The 14,385-nt window shown below is 43.9% G+C and overlaps 1 protein-coding gene across 12 annotated transcripts in view; it reads left to right on the forward strand.

Moving 5' to 3' along the window:
• WASHC3 (WASH complex subunit 3) overlaps window positions 1-14,385 on the forward strand; it is a 130,629-nt gene that overhangs the window by 89,235 nt on the left and 27,009 nt on the right. For 7 of the 12 annotated variants that reach the window (XR_014804199.1, XR_014804200.1, XR_014804201.1 and 4 more), the window contains exons 12-13: window positions 3,600-3,762; window positions 12,030-12,185. The gene's annotated coding sequence lies outside the window, so the exon portion shown is untranslated. Of the gene's footprint in view, window positions 1-3,599; window positions 3,763-7,613; window positions 7,981-12,029; window positions 12,186-14,385 lie in introns of those variants that run through there. The other 5 variants (XR_014804204.1, XR_014804208.1, XR_014804209.1 and 2 more) reach the window with 3 other exon arrangements.

A 14,385-nucleotide genomic window follows, 5' to 3' on the forward strand; every position in this document is an offset into this window, starting at 1 on the left:
GCCCACAGGTGCGACCCTAAAAAGCAAAATAAAATAAAAGGAAGCCTTGATTAAGAAAATTTAGTGACTTATTTTGTCCATTCCAGCCCCATGTGATTTCCTTCTTCCACCCTCATCCAATTTGTCTTCTTTGCCCCAATTATTTGCCATTTATTAAACATCCAGCAGCTCATCTGTGTATGTGTGTGCCTTGTCTCCCTATGTAAGAAGAGCTATCACTTATAAAGCACTTGCTATTTGCCAGACACTGTGCTAGGGAATTATCTAATTCTTTCAACAATCCTCAAAAATTACAGATGAGGAAACTGAATTTAAGTGCTTAAGTAGGTGCCTGAGTTAAAACCACAGTTGTTGATGGATCCAGAATTTGAACCTGGGTCTGTCTCATCAAAGTCAGTGTTCTTTCTACTCTGTTCTGTCTTTCAAAAAGCTGTTTGCGGAGTTCCCGTCGTGGCTCAGTGGTTAACGAATCCGACTAGGAACCAAGAGGCTGCGGGTTCGGCCCCTGCCCTTGCTCAGTGGGTTAACGATCCGGTGTTGCCGTGAGCTGTGGTGTAGGTTGCAGACACGGCTTGGATCCCGAGTTGCCGTGGCTCTAGTGTAGGCCAGTGGCTACAGCTCCGATTCGACCCCTAGCCTGGGAACCTCCATATGCCGCAGGAGCGGCCCTAGAAAAGGCAAAAAGACACACACACACACACACACACAAAGCTGCTTGCTTTGTCAAATCCTATCAGTCTAAAAATTTCCCCAGAAGCTTTTCTGTTTAATATGTTTATTTGAGCTCCAACCCCACCACAAACACACACAGAGTTGTGAACATAATAGGTGTTCAGTAAATATGTTGAATAAATGGAAGAAAAAAAGGGCACACTGCAGGAGTTCCTGTCATGGCACAGTGGTAACAAACCTGACTAGTATCCTTGAGGGTGCAGGTTCGATTCCTGGCTTTGCTCAGTGGGGTAAGGATCTGGTGTTGCTGTGAGCCATGTGGTAGTTTGCGAACGTGGTTCGGATCTGGCATAGCTGTGGCTGTGGCGCAGGCCGGCGGCTGCAGCTCTGATTAGACCCCTAGCCTGGGAACTTCCATATTTTAGGGTGGGTGCAGCCCTTAAAAATCAAAACAAAAAGAAGAAGAAGAAGACACACTGGGATTTCTTCAGTTTTGTGGCCTCCTTTCTCTCCTAGAGTTCTTGCTTGGATCAAAATAGGAAGTGGTAAGGTTGTCACATGAATACAAATCATGGTGTTGTGATAAGTGCCAGACTGGCTTCAAGGCATTAAAGAAGTTAAAGCTTAGTCCTCTCTATTTCTTTTTCTTTTTTCTTTTTTTCTTTTTGTCTTTTCTAGGGCCGCTCCCACGGCATATGGAGGTTCCCAGGCTAGGGGTCCAATCAGAGCTGTAGCCACCGGCCTACACCAGAGCCCCCGCAACATGGGATCTGAGCCGTGTCTGTGACCTACACCACAGCTCAACAGCAACACCGGATCCTAAACCCACTGAGCAAGGGCAGGGATCGAACCCGCAACCTCATGGTTCCTAGTTAGATTCGTTAACCACTGCGCCACAACGGGAACCCCTAGTCCTCTCTATTTCTTTCCCAGCATTCATAGGTCTGAACATCAGTTACCCCATCCTTTGCAGCCTCTATAGATAGCCTGGCTAGCCTGGTCCTAACCAGAGGCAGGGATCCCTAGACCTTTTCATATTCTATGTTAAAGAGTTTTCTCTGGGCTTATTGAAGTATATTTTAGGAGAAGTTGATCAGTTCTTTGGTGTTATTACCATTCAGGTATATCTCAAAGACTATAAAATTGAGATTGAACAAGCCATTATTTCTTATCATGGAGATGAGAGCACGCATACTTAAATGAGGGTAATAATGGAATTGCGGGATCTTCTTTACTGGGTACTGTTTTTCTTGGCCAGCCTGACATGCAGAGTTTCCTGGCCAGGGATTGAACCCATGCCACAGCTGTAACCAGAGCCACAGCAGTGACAATGCCAGATCCTTAATCTCCTGAGCCACAAGGAAACTCCACTGAGTACTGTTTTGAAAAGTAGGTAGTCATGATCAATCTACAAAGATTGCGTTAAACTTAGCACTTGCATTGGGCAAGTTTAAACTGACAGCTGTAACAAGCAGTCTCCAGCTTCCAGAAGCTTTAGATAATGAAAGTTTATTGCTGACTCATATAAGAATATAGTGCAAGTATTCTTGGTTAGCCAGTAATCCCCCACATAGTACTGCTGGGACCCAAGTTCTTTCCTTATTACAGTGCCACCTCTTCTAGATCTTTGGAGTCCCTTCCATTAAGTTGCAAGATAAAAAGAGGGAGATTGGAAGAGCAGAAAGTTTTCATAGAACAAGCTTAGATGCATGTTATTTCCCATCCTCATTTTATTGGCCAGAATTCAGTCATATGGCCCCACCTAACTGCAAAGAAGGCTAGGAAAACCAGTCTAGCTGAGTGCCCAATAAGAAAGGGAACCGGGGTATAGTGAACACACAGCAGTCTCTGCTACAGCTCTACATATGCACTTCCCATCTAGCATCATGGTTTTAGCAGCACTCTGTTAAAAAAAAAAAAAAAAAGGTTGCTCTTGTTACTTTGGGTATATCTGATACAGTCTAATTATCTGAGACTATGTGGAGCAAAGCAAAGTGTTAATTGTGGGCTGTGATATCTAAGATATGACCTCAGTCCCTAAGAATTCTGTACTAAAATAGAGTTCTCAGCCAATTCTAAAATGGAGACAAGAAGGTATGGTCTTTTGTTGCATAAATCTCGTTATATGTCTGCCCTAACTTTAAGCCACTTAAGACTGACCTGATAATATGTCTTTGTGTTTGTGGTTTTCAGTCTGTGCCTGGCATATAGTAGGTATTATAGAAGTAATTTTTCAAGGAAACGAAATAAAGAACCATGTTGAAGGAGTGCAGAGAAGGAAGAATTACTTACGACCGGGCATTGTTATAAGTTGTTCACTGTACAGTTCTAGGAGGTGCAGTTCACATTGTTGTCATTGTGAGTGGCTCTCCTTACAGCTGTGTAATGACATGCACAGCTGTATGTGGCAGCCCTGGACAGTAGAGCCCAGGAAGTGCATCCCAGAGAACATGAAAAATTGAACTGGGCTTTGAGATATACAAAGGATTTCTATACATGAAGAAGGAGAGCAGGGACATTCTACACTGAGGAAAAGAGCCCATTCAGAAGCAAGGGTCTAGGAGTTCCTGTCGTGGCTTAGCAGTAATGAATCTGACTAGTATCCATGAGGATGCAGGGTCAATCCCTGGCATTGCTCAGTGGGTTAAAGATTTGGCTCTGCCGTGAACTGTGGTGTAGGTCACAGATGCGGCCCTGATTCAACTGCTGTCCTAGGAACCTCTATATGCCGAGGGTGAGGCCCTAAAAAGGCAAAAAAAAAAAAAAAAAAGAAGAAGAAGAAGAAGAGTCCTGGAAAGGCAGTTAGTAGACCAGGTAGCTGGGAGTTATGCTGAGACAGGGAGGTAATGGATAGAAGTTTACTTGTTGCTCAATAATGAACAATGTTGATTGCCACAGTAAAAAATATGAAGTGACTCATGTTTTAGAAAGATTTTGGCCATGGTGCAAGATGGATGGAAGAAATGAAAAGCAAGAAGACAACTTGAGAGACCACTTCCATGTTGCAGCTGAGAGATGATACCGAGCTAACCAGCACAATGACAGAGTACATAGAAAGAAGAGGCCTTTGTGACTTATTGGCCGCCCCAGGTGAGAGAAAAGAGTGAAAAATGACTCCAAGGTGACCTAATTGACAGTAGGGTCAAATAATTGTAAAAGAGAATAGGAATTTTTAAAAAGGAGACAATGTATTCAATTTAGTATGTATTGCATTTGATGCCAGCAGGACATCTATATAAATACCTGGTCCAGAACTCAGGAAAGAGGTGAGATGATTTCTAAACTATCAACCCATGGATGGATAGTGGCTGGAACATAGAGCCAGGTAGACAGTATATGGTTGTGTATATGCGTGGGGAGAGGGAGATTGTTCTGGTTTACCTATTACTGAGTAGCAAGTAAACTACCCCAAACTGAATGGCATAACACAGTCATTTAATTTGCTTATGATTTTCTGGGTCAAGATTTTGGGAAGGACCAGGCTGGATAGTTTTGTTCCACATGGTATTAGCTATTGTGGCTGAACCTGGAGGATTCTCTTTTGAGATGGTTCTTCATTCACACTTGGAACCTCAGTGCTCTTGTCATGGGGTCTTGTCTTTTGGGGTACTCCCCGTGACTTGGGTTTCTCACTTCATGGTGGTCTCAGGCTATCTGATAACACTTCTTACAAGAGGCAGGAGTTAAAGCCACCAGGTCAGTAAAGGCCATGCCTAGAAGTATTCCATTTTACAGGGCATAATCACATTCAAGAGGTTAAGAAATAGATTCTACTTCTTGCTGGAGAAAACAACACAGACACATAGCAGAAGGGCATGTGGGATGGGAAGTGTCTGGGGCCATCTTAGGAAATTCTGTCATAAAGTGTCCACCAAAGTCACCTGAGGAGTTTCTTCGAAGTGTGGCTATTATGCTTCCAAATTTTAAATAGGTCCCACAGGGAACTCTGATCACATCCCCACCTAAGACCCACTGGCATAGAACAGGAAGAAAAAGTGACGCAGGACCAGAATGTAAAACAAAAAAACTCTGAATCTCGAGGTCCTGCTGCTAGACCAGAGAGATGAAAGAAATGAGCTGCAGGCATGATGGGAGCCAAAGAAGCAGCGAATTTCAAGGAGGGTGTGGTCAGAAGCATCGAGTGCTATAGAGACTGTGAGAATGAGGAGACTAGGCAGAAGCTGCTGAATATGGCTTTAAAAGCTCTCCAGGCATCTCTGAACTCTGTTTCAATTGGGGTTGGAGTCTAAAAACAGAAGCTTCCAAATTGGGCGTGACCAGAATAGTTTCCTTTTTTCTCCCAGTAGATTGGCTATCCTCTACTGTCAGGACCAAATAGCAGTAATCTGACAACAATACCCAATCTGCAAATAAGAAAAGTTGTGACAGACTTTAAAGGTAGTTAAAAGTGTGAACGTCAAGAAAATGGAGACATTTCCCTTCTCTTCCTCCTTTTATCTTTGCAGGTAACTTCTTTGGCAGTTAGTTTGGGGTTTTTCTTTATTTGGGATATCAAGTCAGAATCAGTGTATCCACGAGCTCTTGCTGTGTAAAAAACCACCTCAGGAAGTTTCTTCATGGCCTAAGGATCTGGGACTGCCGCAACTGCGGCATAGGTTCAGTCCATAGCCTGGGTACATCTATGTGTCATGGGCACAGCCCAAAAAAGAAAAAAAAATCACCCCAAAGTAAATGGCTTATAATAAGGGTTCTGCAAACTACAGCTTGTGGGCCAGTTTTCTTTGGACATGGCCATGTCTGTTCACTTACACATTATCGATTTTATCTGTTTGTTTGTGTTTTGCACTACAGTAAACAGAGGTGAGTTACTATAGAGCATGTGCCTCATTTGATACTATCTGCTCCTTTAAAAAGAAGTTCGTTGGGTTCTAGTTTAAAATACTATTGCTCATGAATCAGCTGGGCAGTTTTTCAGGTCTCAGCTGGAGGCTCATTCATGATTAGCTGTGAGCTCTGTCTGGGCTGCGTTGTCACATGTCCTGGTTGATTGATTGTCGGTTAGCCTGTCTTTCGCTGGAGTAACTGGGATCGTCTCCCTGTGATGTTTCATTATCTAACAGGCTAGTCTAGACTTGTCCTAATGGTGATAGTAAGATTCCAATAGAGCAAGCATAAACACATAAGAAGTTTTGAGCCCACATCTCCAAAGTGGCTCACCACCTCTCTCACCACATCCCTCCATCCCGCCATATGTGATACTGGCCAAAGCAAGTAACAAGGGCAGGCCAGATTCCAGTGGAGAGGAAACAGTCTACCTTGAGATGAGAGCACCTGCTAAGTTATATTGCAAAGTTCTGTTGTAGTTATGTTGCACATATGGGATGGGGGCATAAAGAATCAGGGCCGTCTTTGCAATAATCTACTGCATAGAGTACAGAAAGCACACCGGGCTGGACCTGAGAGAACTTAGTTGAGATCCTGACTTGGATATAAACTCACTCTGTGACCTTACGCAAGTCACTCAGTCTCTCTGGGCCTCGGACTCCTTAGCACTGAATTCTACATTCATATTAAAAAATGCCGTATTCTGTTCTTGTTTGCATTCAACAAATGTTTATTTTCTTGAAATATTTTTTAGCAAGACTTGAAAATACTCTCTGTTTTCTAATGTGGTATTACTTGGGGCCAGCATAAGGGAAAAACATCTGCTTTTATTTCATTCCCTTGACAGGGATTCTAAATATTTGTAATTTACATGAAAAAAATTACAACAGTCATACTGGGTTTCTTTCAAATGTGAAGAAAAAGGTTTTGCAAATGAAAATGATAGAAGCCACCTTCGTAGGAAAATAATCTGAGGATGATGTTTGCTCCAGAATGAATCAAAAAAGTCCCCAAGTCCTTGCCTTCACCAGGAAGTCCTGGTAGATAAGTGATATAAGAAGGATTTAGGTTAATAAACTCCCTGGAGAATGGTATAAGAAGGGATATGGTGACTGGGTTTACTCTATGCTTGTCAATCCCTTCCCAAATGAAACTAGTAAGAGTGGTGGAAGGCTGGATGTTCCAGAATCAACCACTGGGGAGATCCTCAGGCAGTATCATTCCTACCCGGCCCCCAGCAGGGCTCGCCAGCAAGGCCAAGGCTAAAACAGAGTTTACACAGCTGGACCTGGGTTTCATGAAGACCTTCATTCTTTTTAATCTGGTTCCCAGTGCTACTTTGGGACACCTCTGAAGATGGGGATGCTCCAATCATCAAACAAATTACTAATCAGCCCTCGCATTTCCAAATCCAGACCCTTTTACTTCAGCCTGGTCCCGTATTCTGTCCCCCAGCGACTACTCGACCCCCAACTCCATGTCTTGTTCAGATTTTCCCATCCTCCCCTTTCTTCTTCTGTTTCTCTTGTTCAAATCCTAATCAGAGTTCAGAACAAGGCTAAATTCTGCCTCTCCTTGGAGCTTCCCCTGCTGACTATAGGCCTCTTGACCTCTCCCACATAGGCATGAGTTACCTAGTAGGCAAGCTGAATATGTGCTCCAAGCACCTGTAAGTCAGTGCTCATCTCACACACACACGAGAGAAAACCTCAGCTTCAATGAATGTATCCAGAATTTTGAAGTTGAAACATCCAGAGAGGGTTTATTTTAGCATATGTAACCTTTGTGACATTTCAAGAAATAAGATTCTGCAGTACATGGAGAGGAGAGACACAAAGGGGGGTACTTTTTTAGTTTAGGGTTTTTAGAGTTATTAGTTTTGTAAATCTCTCCTCTGAAATTCTATTGCACTTATTGGCATATATTGTCATGTGTATGACCTGGTGGCTGGACCATGTGGAATCTTAACTCTGACACTGCTAGCTCTATGACTTTGGGCAAGATATTTGTGGTAGTCTCTAATCATACTGTCATCAACTCCTACCTTCTCTGCCACTCCTCCCCTGAGAGGTAAAACTTGTTTCCCCTTCTCCTAGTGCTTGGCCTGTATCGGCTTTGACTAACAGATCATGGCAGAAGCGACATTCTGAGACTTCTGAGCCCAGGCCTTAAACAAACTGGAAAGTTCCATTTTTTTTCCTTCTTGCAATGCTCCTTCTTGGGGTCTAGCTGCCATCCCAGGAGAGGCAGTGAAGGAGAATGGATGGACTCTGGGAGACAGTCCCAGCTGTGCTCCCAGCTGACAACAAGCACCAGTCGCCAGCCATGTGAGCCAGCCATCTTGGATGTTCTTGCCCAGATGAGCCACCAAATAAATGCACATAGACATGGGCAGATAACTGCCGAAGAACTGCCCAACTGAGCCCGGTCAACTCAGAATCAATAAAATAGTTGTTGCTTCAAGCCACTAAGTTTTGGGGTGATTTGTTATGGAGATCATTGAAACAGTATTTAACCCTACCTAGATTTGGTTTCTTTTCCTGTAAAATGGATTCAATAATGGTTCTTATTTCATAGGATTTTGTTTGTTTGTTTGTTTTCGTCTTTTTGCTTTTTAGGACTGCATCTGCGGCATATGGAAGTTCCCAGACTAAGGGTCAAATCAGAGCTGCAGCAGCCAGCCTACACCACAGCCACAGCAATGCCAGATCTGAGCCACATCTTTGACCTACACTGCAGCTCACAGCAACACTGGATCCTTAACCCACTGAGTGAGGCCAGGGATTGAACCTGCATCCTCATGGATACTAGTTGGGTTCGTTACTGCTGAGCCACAATGGGAACTCTTCATAGGATTGTTGTGAGGATCAAATGAGATGAAATGTATGGTAAAGTGCTTAATGATGTTATGCTATATATTTTTGTTATGTTGTACTAATTACATTATTTTTAATCATGCAAGGAAAGGCTATGCCACTGGTTAAAAGGTTTCAAGAATCAGATTGCAGGAGGTAGTAGGGACAGGAGAAAAAAGGAAGATATAGAAAATAAATGGTACTAATATTTATTGGTAACCTACTATGTGCCAGGCCCCATGCTAAGTTTTTACGTATGATCTCACTTGCTTGTCACAGAACCCTCTTGGGCACATGTTTTTATCCCTTATACCACTGAGTAGAGGTTCAGAGAGGTTAAATAATTTACTCAAGGCCCCAGAGCCAGGAGTGATCAGAAATGAGCACAAGTGGGCTTCAGAGTGGGCCATCTGACTGCAAAGCCCATTCTTTTTTTTTGGTTGTTTTTTAAACTCTCCCACACATTTTGGACAGAGGGGTTTCCTGAGATCTTTCAAAGTATAATTACTGTTTTCAGTGAGAAATCACACATTCAGTCAGATTCTATTCGAGTCAACCAGTATTCTGCCTCTGATAGAAATATTGATAAAAATTTAAGGGAGTTGCCGTCGTGGCACAGTGGTTAATGAATCTGACTAGGAACCATGAGGTTGAAGGTTCAATACCTGGCCTTGCTCAGTGGGTTAAGGATTTGGCGTTGCCGTGAGCTGTGGTGTAGGTTGCAGACACAGCTCAGATCCTGCATTGCTGTGGCTCTGGCCTAGGCCAGTGGCTACAGCTCTGATTAGACCCCTAGCCTGGGAACCTCCATATGCCGTGAGAGCGGCCCTAGAAAAGACAAAAAAAAAAAAAAGAAAGAAAGAAATACTGATAAAAATTTAAGAACATCCACCAAGGTCCTTCACTTCTAATAATAAATTATTACAATCCTACCATCAAAGAACCTAAGTAAATCTTTTATGAAAACAGTTATTTTTAGCTTACGTCACCTCTCTCTGAGAAACAAGTTCCAGGCATGTAATGCTGTACTTCCTTTTTCTTTTTCTTTTTTTTTTTTTTCTAAAGTATCATCTTTAGGAGTTCCCAGTGTGGCTCATTGGAAATTAATCCGACTAGTATCCATGAGGATGCGGGTTCAATCTCTGGCCTTACTTGGTAGGTTAAGGATGTGTTGTTGCTGTGAGCTGTGGTGTAGTTTGCAGATGCTGCTTGGATCCCATGTTGCTGTGGCTGTGGTGTAGGCCGGCAGCTGTAGCTCCGATTCAACCCCTGGCCTGGGAACCTCCATATGCCATGGGTGTGGACTTATAAAGCAAATAAATAAATAAATTAAATAAAACACCATATTTAACCCTTTAGGAAGGGCTGCCCCATTGTGCCTATATACATTGCTGCATTTTTTTTTTTTTTTTTTTTTTGTCTTTTGTCTCTCTTTGTTGTTGTTGTTGTTGTTGTTGTTGTTGCTATTTCTTGGGCCGCTCCCGCGGCATATGGAGGTTCCCAGGCTAGGGGCTGAATCGGAGCTGTAGCCACCGGCCTACACCAGAGGCACAGCAACGCGGGATCCGAGCCGCGTCTGCGACCTACACCACAGCTCACGGCAACGCCGGATCGTTAACCCACTGAGCAAGTGCAGGGACCGAACCCGCAACCTCATGGTTCCTAGTCGGATTCGTTAACCACTGCGCCACGACGGGAACTCCTGCTGCATTATTTTTAAGTGATAAATTAACTTGTCTTTTCTCACAGAGCCAGTTTGCTTTTTTAGGTCAGCAAAACGCTGATAAAAAAATCTATATGAGGCCCCTCAAGCCAGGCCTCTGAGATTCTGGCTGAAAACTCACCACAGATCTGTGTCCAATAATAAAATCCTCCTCGAATCTGGGAGCACTCAGCTGATTCCTGTCTTTTCCATCTTTTAAGTGCCTCCTTCCCATGCTCCTTCTTTTCCTTCCCCCAGTCTCTCGCAAAATCTTGTTCCAAAATGTCAGTCAACCATCAGCTAATGGGATCAGAAGTTGCCTCACAGTCACAAAAACCTCCTGGTTCCTGGCCCAAAGCACCCCCCTCCCCCGTTACATCCAGTGTCCCAAGATGAACTTCCAGCCTCCATGACGTAAGGAAACATCTCAGAGCAGCTTTACAAATGGAGAAACTCATTCGTTATTTTTTTCAAGAAAAGAAAGTGTTATGAACAAGGAAATTTTTGGTGGGTCGTTGGCCAGGACACTGAAATTTGAACATTGAACAATTAATTTGAGGATAATATAAACAGGTTTCATTATACAGATTTTTGGAATATGATAGGAATAGTCTGTTGTTTTGAATTCTAGAATGTTCCTCCCCCTACTGCACCCCTGCCCCCACCCCGGCCTTCTTACTATGAGTTGGCATTCTCCCTCCCGCTGGTTGTTTTCTCCATCTTCAGCCACTGGTAGAGCACAGATGAACTCACTCTGTGATTGGCTTCATGTGGTTGCCTTGCGTACATTTATTCTGGTTTCCTATTGTGCTGCCGACGCATACTTTTAAGAGTTCCATTATGTTAGTTTTATTTTCTTACTCTTAAGAAAAATTGACTTTTCAAAGGAATATTAAAAAAACTTTTTGTTTAAAGAAATAAGGTTCTTTCTAGTTCTTTGTTCTCTTTCACAATTACAGCCATGTAATCCATAAGGAATCCATTAATGTGTAAGAGGCTTTGAAGCTGCTAGATGTGTGTGTGTGTGTGTGTGTGTGTGTGTGTGCGTGCACGCGCACGCTCGCACATGCACTGTTTTTATTCTTTTTCACTCAGAATCTTGCTGCTGCCAACCACTGATTTAGGAATGTTTAGGGGTATATGCCAACTCAATAATCAAAATCATTTTGGTACTGGGAACCCAACCACAGTCTCTGTAGACCAGTGGAATTTATTGCTTGCTCCAGTTTATTAAATAATAGTACCAGCAACATTTTGAATAAAGAAGAGTCTGATAAGATGTGATAGACTGTCAGGATAATTCATTTTGATCATAAAGCAATGCTTATTTTGAATTTGAAATACTGAAAGCATGACTAGCCCAATGGTCCACAACTTCCTTCTCTTGACCTGGCATAGGAGTGCGATTCCTAGCTCAGTTCAGGGACGAGGTGGACAGACTGCTGGTTTTCTGTGATATCTTCATCCCTGTTTTCACTCCACAAATACAGCTCTAGAACCAACTGAGGGCCAAGCACTGGCCAAGGCTTTGGGACCACAGTGGTGAGCAGGCTAAATACAACTCCTGCCACATAGCACTTTCCAAGGGAAGCTGTCCTGTCTACGTAGGTCACAGATTATCGAGACATTTGAGGTACAAGCAAAACAGAGTAATGGTGAAGTTTGTGTTTGGACTCAAAACACTCCAAGCTGTTTTATCTTGAATGAATTATATGGCCTCCCGAAGCTTCAGGTTCAAAATTGCAATAGTATTTGTTTCAGAGAGTTATTTTGAGGGTGAAGTGAAAAAAAAAAATCCTTGAACAGCTTTTACCATAGTACCTGGTTAATAGCCATGAGTAGTAGTAGTAGTAGTAGATGAGCCACATTGCCCCTTGGCAAAGAAGGCTGTTTTCCCATCTTTTTTTTTTTTTTTCTTCTTCTTCTTTCTTTTTTGGCTGCCCTGTGGCATACAGAGTTCCCTGGCCAGGGATCAGATCCGAAGTGTAGTTGCAGCAACGCTGGATCGTTAATTCACTGGGCCGGGGATGGAACCTGCAACCCAGTGCTTCCAAGACACTGCCGATCCTGTTGCACACAGCGGAACACCTGTTCCCCCCATCCTTGACATGGTAAGTTCATGGGTCCAGCCATCACCAAGAGGTTGCAAATCCATCCCATCTTGGGAATCTCTCAAATTTGAGGAAGGAAAAAAAAAAAAAAAAAAAAAAAAGGCTTGCCCCACTGCTCAGAACCACATCTTCTGCCTTCTAAAGCTGCAGTGCCTCCTACTGCTCATGGAAGAAAATGCAGCTCCTTCTCCCCAGCAGTCAGTTTGCCAGCCCCCTTGGCTAGGATCCCTCACACTGAGTCCTGCCGTCTCTAACCCCAACCCCATCACCCCTGAGACCTGCCACGGGTCACCGTGGCTGTGGACACCTAGCATCCTGTGGTGTACACTCTTCCCACCCACTCTCCCCCTCCAGAGCCTCATCCTGCTTCATGTCGAGCCCAGAATAGCCGATCTGGAACTTCCAGGAATGGTGGGGATTCGGGGCTCACAAGAAACTCATCTTTCTGATGGACCCTGGGTTGTTTTCCCCCTTCATTTATCTCTAAAATAACATGGAACAATTTCCATATGGCTGCCATGTGCCCTGATGTTTTGGGCCAGACATGATTGCCATACCCAACCAGACCTCTTGCAGAATGGTCACAAGATTCTGGCCACAGCAGGGGCTGCTCTTCCCGAGCTGTGATGCAGGGCAGAAAGTTGTGCTGCCAATTTCCTCCGCACCTATGCTTCTCCAGAGGCTGTGTCTTCCACCCAGTAGGAAAAAGAAGTTTGTTTGGTTTCCAGTCTAAGAATCTAGGTACAAAAATAACCCATCATAGCTAATCAGCCCACTCCCTTCCCTGCAAAGTGGGCAGGCACAGAAAATCCCCTTACTCTGCCCAGTTCATCTACCCCTAAGGGGCCTTAGCATAGCTGGCGTGTGGGAGGAGAGCAAGTTTAAATGAAATCAACATGAGTTTCCTCTTAACAATAATAATTCTATTCATTCAACACTTATTGAGTGCCCAATTACCTACTTGGTGCCAGAGGAGAGACAAACCCCAGCCGCCCTTTTGGTAGTTTGGCAAGAGGCTGGTTGAGTGAGTCTGTGTTCACTCCAGGAAGAACAGCCTGCTGCCAGGGGCTGATCTCTGGAGGCTCCAGCGTTGAACAAGACTCTTTCCTCAACCAGGAAATGCCCAGTATTACGTGTTACACCAGATGTTCTCGCCATGCTTTTCCTGTAAGTCCATCAAGTAGTACAGGGTGGGCTCCTTCCCCTGGAGCCGTTTCTGGGGTGCATTCCACACGAGTCGGTCAAGCACACATCTCTCCGTCAGATGGTGGCAGCCCAGGGTACTCAAACCTTCTGCTGCCTCTACATGGAGGCTTCCCCGGGAAACCATGCTGCCCTTTCTGTTGCATGTCACCAGGAAGATGCATGTCTGTGCTGCTGCATGTCACCTGAAATAGGTGTCTCTACCGCCTTGGTATGACAGCACACAGGTGTGAAGAAGTCAGAGTCTTGACACACAAAGAGCTCAAAGTCTTGGGAAAACAAATCAAAGGCAATAATAGCTGCAAAGACACTTACAGACATACAAGGCAAGAAGAGACTTTGGCCATGATTGCACCCGCTCCAGGCAGCAGATTATAATCTTGACCAAAAATGCATACTTCTGCCTGATTAACAAAATCCTGTAGGGCCACTTGTAAAGGGGGCTTAGACTGGTTCCTGGACCCTTATTTTCACTCTGCAGGGAAATAAATCCCCCACAGATGACTGTATCTGACAAGAACTTCCACTAGGAACCAACCCAAAAAGAAGAGATGTTCACTAAAGGGAAACTAATTTTTGTGGTGAATGAACCACACGCTGACTCTTTGCTTACCCTGACTCATTTAAGAAAAGGAACAGAGGGCCTGAGGGCCCCAGATCCCCACTTTCAGCTACTTAAGCCTTCATCCAACTCGGAAAAAAAAAAAAAAAAAGAAAATGAACAGAAAATACTGACTTGTTGCTACAACACAAGTAATATTCCAGTCTAAGCAAACACTACCTGTTTGTGTGGATGTGAGCATCTAGAGGAAGGGGTGCTGTATTTTATTCCTCACACAATACTGTCCACCCATAAACCTTAGAGGAGGGCCACTTTTCCTAATTTATCTACCTGAAAGGGCTCCTTTTTATAACAGGTATAATTGTATGTGCTGGTTGATGCCTCAACTTCCCTCAACCTGAAGCCTTTTATGACCTGATTGTTTTGAGGGCAAGT

Source organism: Sus scrofa, chromosome 5 (assembly GCF_054392235.1).
Source record: "Sus scrofa isolate SSC_HxYL_T2T_F1_AM1 chromosome 5, Sscrofa_HxYL_maternal_Yorkshire_Landrace_v2.0, whole genome shotgun sequence".
Lineage (NCBI taxonomy): Eukaryota > Metazoa > Chordata > Mammalia > Artiodactyla > Suidae > Sus > Sus scrofa.